This window comes from Leucoraja erinacea, unplaced genomic scaffold, assembly GCF_028641065.1.
Source record: "Leucoraja erinacea ecotype New England unplaced genomic scaffold, Leri_hhj_1 Leri_422S, whole genome shotgun sequence".
Lineage (NCBI taxonomy): Eukaryota > Metazoa > Chordata > Chondrichthyes > Rajiformes > Rajidae > Leucoraja > Leucoraja erinaceus.
In genome coordinates, this window is record NW_026576323.1 from 92,734 (window position 1) to 100,000 (window position 7,267).

Genomic DNA, 7,267 nt, shown 5'->3' on the forward strand with positions numbered 1-7,267 from the left:
GTGAAATGATGTGTCAATGTTTCATGGAGATGTTCGAATAAACTTCCCTGATCTGTTTCTTCAGTGCCTCCTCTACCATGCAAACAGACATTTCTACATCCCCATTTGGAGTTGGCTGGTCAGAAAAACAGAAGAGTGGCTTCAGTCCATTACCCTTCAGCACTAGACACAAGATGCTGGAGTAACTCAGCGGATCAGGCAGCATTCTGGAGATTAGGTGACGTTTTGGGTCGGAGACCTTCTTCAGACTGAGAGGTGGTGGTGGCATGATGTGGGGGTGGGGGAAGATAAACTGGAGATGAGAAAAGCTCAGAAGAAATCAGGCCTGATTTCGCAGGAAGAGTGGAACCCCTAATGGCCTCTGTTGGCTGGAGAAGGTGTGATAATAAGAGGGATACAAGGATGCGAACAGTGGGACAGGTAGGATGACTTTGGAGGCTTTTCCTCCAAAGATGCTGCCTGACTTGCTGAGTTCTCTAGCATTTTGTGTTTATCTTCAGTATTAACCAGCATCTGCAGTTCCTTTCTACACCCATCAGAAACTGTTCAAACTAAAATCCTCTAATCTGTGGACACTGTTCTGACACAACTTCTTTCAGAAGATTTTTTTCTCTATTATATTTTATGAAATATCACTTTGCTTCTCACAATTGCAAATGATTGAAAAATAAAATTGGATGCTGATAATTTGAATTAAAGTCAGAAAATGTTGGAAAGGTCAGCAGATAAGGTGAATGTCCAAGGTGTCCTCGTACACAAATCACTGAAGCCAACATTTAATCGGTCTTTCTTAAGGGCCTGTCGAACTTGGGCGACCTAATCCGCGAGTTCGCCCTCGACTCATACTCACAGCATGGTCGACACAAGGTCATAGGAGGTCTTCGTAACTCTCCTTCATGCTCGAGCGTGGTCTCCGCGTACTCGAGGCCTCAGCTAGGTCGCGGCTTTTTTTTCAAAATATTAAAAAATGCCCGTGAGTAAAAAAAGATCGCCGTGGAAAAAAATCGATACTTTTTTTACTCATAGGTTTAGCCATAGTAGGTCGGCATGTTAGTCGAAGGTAATCGATGGTAGTCGAAGGTGGTCGAAGATAATAATAATAATAATAATAATATTTATTTATATAGCACTTTTCAACAAAACCAGTATTTGAACCAAAGTGCTTTACAGAGATTGATTAAATTAATTGAACAGATCAATGCAATAAATCCATACAAATCAAAAAAAGAGAAAAAAGAGAATAAGAAAAAAGACACTAGAAACTGGTACACTATAGAAATCAACATGTAAAACGTCCCCCCAGAGCAATAAATTCACTGTGAGGGAAGAAACCAAAAATATCCAGGAAGTTTTCCCCCTCATAGTCCACCCGAGGTAGGGGCCTATATCTGGCCTCCTCAGCCCAGTGGGACAGGTAGGTGTCTTCAGGCCCTCCTGCCGCGAAGCTGCCTCATCATTGCGTCTCTGCAACATCCATCAGCTTCAGTATTACTGAATCTGCAGGCCGCTTCCCGACCATCAGAAAGACTGTTCAACGACCAAAGTTCATCAGGACGCCGGTCGCCGAACCCAAGACTCTCGATCTCGGATCTCCAGGCTCCGCGGTGCCATCGACGGTCACAGTGCCCGGAGCTTTGCAAGGCGACCCGTAAGGTCTCCCCTCCTTGTAGGGTCCCAGCATCTACAGATAAGTCGAAGCTGCAGTCCCCAGTACAGGAAATCGCTCGAAGCCAGCGCTGCTCCAGTTCGTTCTAGGCCGCACAGAGAGGACGAAGATGCGGTTCAGAGAAAAAACCGCATCTCCGACCAGGTAGGGGTCTTCGTAAAAATAATTGCTCCCCTCCCCTCCGTGTACCCGAGGCATCAAAGGTCGCGACTTTTTCAAAGAAACACCTATATTAACGAAATACCGTGGAAAGGATCGATACTACAGGAGGTTTAGCCATAGTAGGTCGGCGCATCAAGGTAATCGATGGTAGTCGCCATCTGGTCAAGATAGTCATAGATAGTCTTCATCATAGTCGAAGGAAGGTCGAAGGAGATTGTCTTCACTCTCCACTATTCCGTGACCAATTGTCCCAAAATTAGTCGTAGCTAGTCTAAGCTGGTCTTCAACATAGTCGAAGGAGGTGGAAGGAGGTCTTCTACATAGTCGAAGGAGGTGGAAGGAGGTCTTCTACATAGTCGAAGGAGGTCTTCAACATGTCATTTCTTCAAACTCTTCTAAACTCGTCAATTAGGTAGCCCAAGTGGGACAGCCCCTTTACTGTTTGTATCAGGACTGGCCATTTTTGCCTGCAATTCCTCTGTTCCCTTTCCATTTATTTCTATATTCTGGCCTGCCGGGTACATTGCAGTAGGGCAGACTAAGCAACATTGCACAAACATCAGCAGCAGAATGAGATTCAACCACCAGTCTTCCTGTACCCATCCCTTTCAGCTTTCTGCAGAGACTACTTTCCCGTGACTCCTCGGATCATTATCCCTCCTCATCCATCCCTCCCTTTTCCCCGGCAAAAGAAGGAGATGCAACACCTGTCCCTATACCCCCCCTCCTTCATTTACATCAGGGGCCCCAGCAACCCTTCCAGGTGAGACAGAGGTTTACATGCACCTCCACCAGTCTCTTCTATTACAATTAATGCTCTCTTAAAAGTACCTTAAAAGAACAATTCCTGTGCTTTGTCATATTACAAAGATTACCAATGCATGTAGACATTCCCAGAAGAAGTCTGTGATGAACCTTTGTATAAACTACACACAGTGGTTTCAGATTGATCTTTCAGGACAGCGCAGTGGCACAGCGGTAGAGTTGCTGACTTACAAGGCTAGAGACCCGGGCTATGGTGATCCTGACTATTGTGCTGTCTGTACAAAGTTTGTACGTTCTCCCTGTGAATGCGTGGGTGCTTCGGATTCCTCCCACATTCCAAAGATGTACAGGTTTGCTGATTAATTGGTTAAAATATCCCTAGTGTGTAGGATGTGAAACTGGGATAACCTAAAACTAATGTATATCTCTAAAACTAAAAACCTAAAAATAATTTTCGATGCTATTCCACTTTCAACAGCTCAAAAGCTGTGCCCATTTATTCACAACAAATTTTGTTGTAATTTATTTTTCTCCTTTGCTCATGTCTGCATTTTGGATTTCCAAAGAATAATGGTTAGTTGTTCAGAGCCTGTCAGCCCATTTGTGGGCTCACCCAACATCCTTTATGATGTTATTAGTTTTTTATGGTTACTATCCCATCCTTTGCTGCCTGTACAAAGTATGAACACACAACCTGTAACACATTCCATCGTTTAGTGTGCTGGTCAATCTGTCTGAGACACAAGGAGTGTGTAGTTTACGCAAAGGTTCATCACAGACTTCTTCTGGGAATGTACATGCATTATTGCAAGTGACATTGTAGTTCTTTACACAACATGATCCTTAAGTAAATTAAAGCAATAATTATTGTTTGTAACTTTTACTACTTGTTCTGCACCTCAACCCAAAAGGTTTCCACTGGTGGGAGAGTCTAGGTCCAGAGGTCATAGCCTCAGAATTAAAGGGCGCTCTTTTATAAAGGAGGTGAGAAGGGACTTCTTTAGTCAGAGGGTAGTTAATCTATGGAACTCATTGCTACACAGGGCTGTGGAGGCCAATCAGTGGATATTTTTAAGGCAATGATAGACAGATTCTTGATTAGAATGGCTGTTAAGGGTTATGAGGAGACGGCAGGAAAATGGGATTAGGAGGCAGAGATCAGCCATGGTTGAATGGCGGAGTGGACTCAATGGATGGATAGGCCCGGTTCTGCTCCTATAACTTGTGAACATGAAAAGCCAAGGGCCTGTAGTTTCAACACCTGCTGGCAATTTGCTTACCTCCATCATTTTGTGTCTGACTTGTGTCCTTAATGATATTGGCTGCCTTTCCTGTTGATCCCTTCGATGGTGGGCAGGCCATTGATATATGGAAGTAACTACCCATGGTAAAAATCAAGTTATATACAATCAGCAAACTGTGCTAATGATGTGAACCCACTGTGTGAGATTGGTGTCACAGTTATTTAAATTAGCCAGGTACTTCAAATGTGTTACTCATGATGAGGATGGATGGGTGATTAAGATCGGAACATCCTCTGCCAGTGGGCAGAATTTTCCCACAGCACTCACTGAATTAAGATTTCTCATTATTTAATTTTTAACACTATTTTCAACAACTCTGAACTTGAAGGGTACAAGATGTCACTGAAAACATGCACTTCTTGTAAACTACCTCAGTGTAAACCACAACCTTACACCCTTGCACTTACAGTGCAATGAGAAAGTATTCAGACCCCTTCACTTTTTCCACATTTTGTTACATTACAGCCTTATTCTAAAATTGGTTAGTCATTTTTTTTATCATCAATCTACGCACAATACCTCATAATATAAAAGCAAAACCAGGTGTTTAGTAATTATTGCAAAATAATTAAAAATAAATAACTGAAACATCCCATTGACGCAAGTATTCAGACCCTTTGCTGTGACTCTGAAAATTGAGCTTTGGTGCATCGTGTTTCCATAGATTATCCTTGAGATGTTTCTACAACTTGATAGGAGTCTACAAGTGGTAAATTAAATTGATTGTACATGGTTTGGAAAGGCACACACCTGTCTATATAAGGTCCTACCGTTGACAGTGCATGTCAGAGCAAAAAACAAGCCATGAAGACGAAGGAATTGTCTGTAGACCTCCGAGACAGGATTGTGTTGAGACACAGATCTGGGAAAACATTTTTTGGAGCATTGCAGGTCCCGAAGAGCACAGTGGCCTCCGTCATTCTTAAATAGAACTTTGAAACCACCAGGAGTCTTCATAGAGCCTGGCCAAACTGAGCAATTGGGGAGAAGGGCCTTAGGATAGAGACTTACTAACATATTCAGGGAGGTGACCAAGAACCCGATTGTCACTCTGACAGAGCTCCAGAGTTCCTCTGTGGAGATGGGAGAAACTTCCAAAAGGACAACTGTATTTGCAGCACTCCACCAATCAGGCCTTTATTGTAGAGTGGCCAGACAGAAGCCACTCCTCAGTTAAAGGCACATGACAGCCTGCTTGGAATTTGCTAAAAGGCACCTAAACAGGATTCCCTGGCTTGATGAAACCAAGATTGAACTCTTTGGCCTGAATGCCAAGTGTCACGTCTGGAGGAAACCAGGCACCGCTCATCACCTGGCCAATAGCATATCTAAGGTGAAGCATTGTGGTGGCAGCTTCATGCTGTAGGGATGTTTTTCAGTGGTAGGAACTGGGAGACCAGTCAGGATCGAGGTAAAGATGAACGGAGCAAAGTATAGAGAGATCCTTGATGAAAACCTGCTCCAGAACGTTCAGGACCTCGGACTGGGGCAGACGTTCACCTTCCAACAGGACAACGACTCTAAGCACACAGCAAGAGTGGCTTTGTGACAAGTCTGTGAATGTCCGTAAGTGGCCCGGCCAGAGCCCGGACTTGAACCCGATCGAACATTTCTGGAGGGATCTGAAAATAGCTGTGCATCGACACCCCCCATCCAACCTGAAGGAGCTCGAGAGGATCTGCAGAGAAGAATGGGATAAATTACCCAAATACAGGTGTGCCAAGCTTGTAGCATGATACCCAAGAAGACTTGAGGTTGTAATCATTGCCAAAGGTGCCTCAATAAAGTACTGAGTAAAGGGTCTGAATACTTATGTAAATGTGATATTTCAGTTATTTATTTTTAATTATTTTGCAAAAATTTCTAAACACCTGTTTTCACTTTTTTATTGTGGGCTATTGTGTGTAGATTGCTGATAAAAAAAAAAGAATTTAATCCATTTTAGAATAAGGCTGTAACGTAACAAAATGTGGAAAAAGTGAAGGGGTCTGAATACTTTCTGAATGCACTGTAAGTATGATTGAGTCTAATGTATCGTGAGATTGTTACTGAACTGTACGCACAAATAATTTCACTGTACCTACGTATGTGACAATAAAATACCATTGAACCATCCCCAATTTCTTGGCATGTTCTCGCTAACTCTTCCCAAATAAAAGAGTCTGATGTTTTTCCTACTCCGAAGCTGAGAGTAACCCCAGTGTGAGAGTGCGAGTGAGAGAATATGAGATGGAGGAGATTGAGGCGAAGGAGTTTGTGAGTGGTCAACGTTGGCCATGTTGAGAACCAGGGACTTAAGGGAGCGCTTGACTTTCCCTCATAGCTTGCCTGCTCTTAAATATTTACATGTTACTGTCCGTGACTAGTGTGCTATTGTTCTGCTGTTGTTCCTTCACCCCTTCCTTCTTTTCACAGTAAAAGAGACTGTAACCTGAAATTGAAGAGACATAATCCCCTTCAGAAAATGGAAACTGAATAATATGTATGATTGTCATAAGTTCATACGTCATTGGAGCAGAATTGTCCCATTGAGTCTACTCTGCCATTCAATCACAGCTGATCTATCATTCCCTCTCAACCCCATTCAACTGCCTGCTCCCCATAACCCCTGACCCCCCCTTACTAATTAAATCTCCATTTTAAAAATAACCATAAACTTAACCTCCACAACCATCTGTGACAATGAATTCCCCAAATTAATTTAACTGCAATTTTGATGGTGAAAGAGGTAATAATGTCTACAAAAGACAGAAAGTGCTGAAGTATACTCAGCAGGTCAAGCAACATCTCTGAAGAACATAAATAGGCGATCTTTCTATCCAGTCTGTAGAAGTGTCCCAACCCAAAATGTTGTCTATCTATGTTCTCTCTGGAGATACTGCCTGACCCACTGAGTTACTTCCAATATTTCATGTCTTTGTTTGTCAATCAGTATCTGCAATTGCTTGTGCCACATACATCCTTATGATCTACAGTTCACAACCATCCTTAACTCAGGCTTGTCCCAAACATCCCTCAGGCCTGCAAACATTTAGCATGCCAGAGATGTTTTACCTTTCTGCTGATCAATTTTGGCCTTGGAATTCAAAAATAATTAGTACTGCAGGAATGCCTCTTCTAATGCATTAACCATAACAACCTTCCTAAGTCACTTCTAGTAGTTCATGCCAGATCATACAAACGGTTGCCTACATATGCATTCAGCAAATGAAAGACATCTACTTTGAAATTGAGAACTCAATATTTCGATTCATTGATTGATTGAAAGATGCAGCATGGAAACAGGCCCTTTGGCCCATCGAGTGCATGCCGACCATCAATCACCCAATCACACTAGTTCGGTGTTATCCCATTTCCACAACCTCTCCCT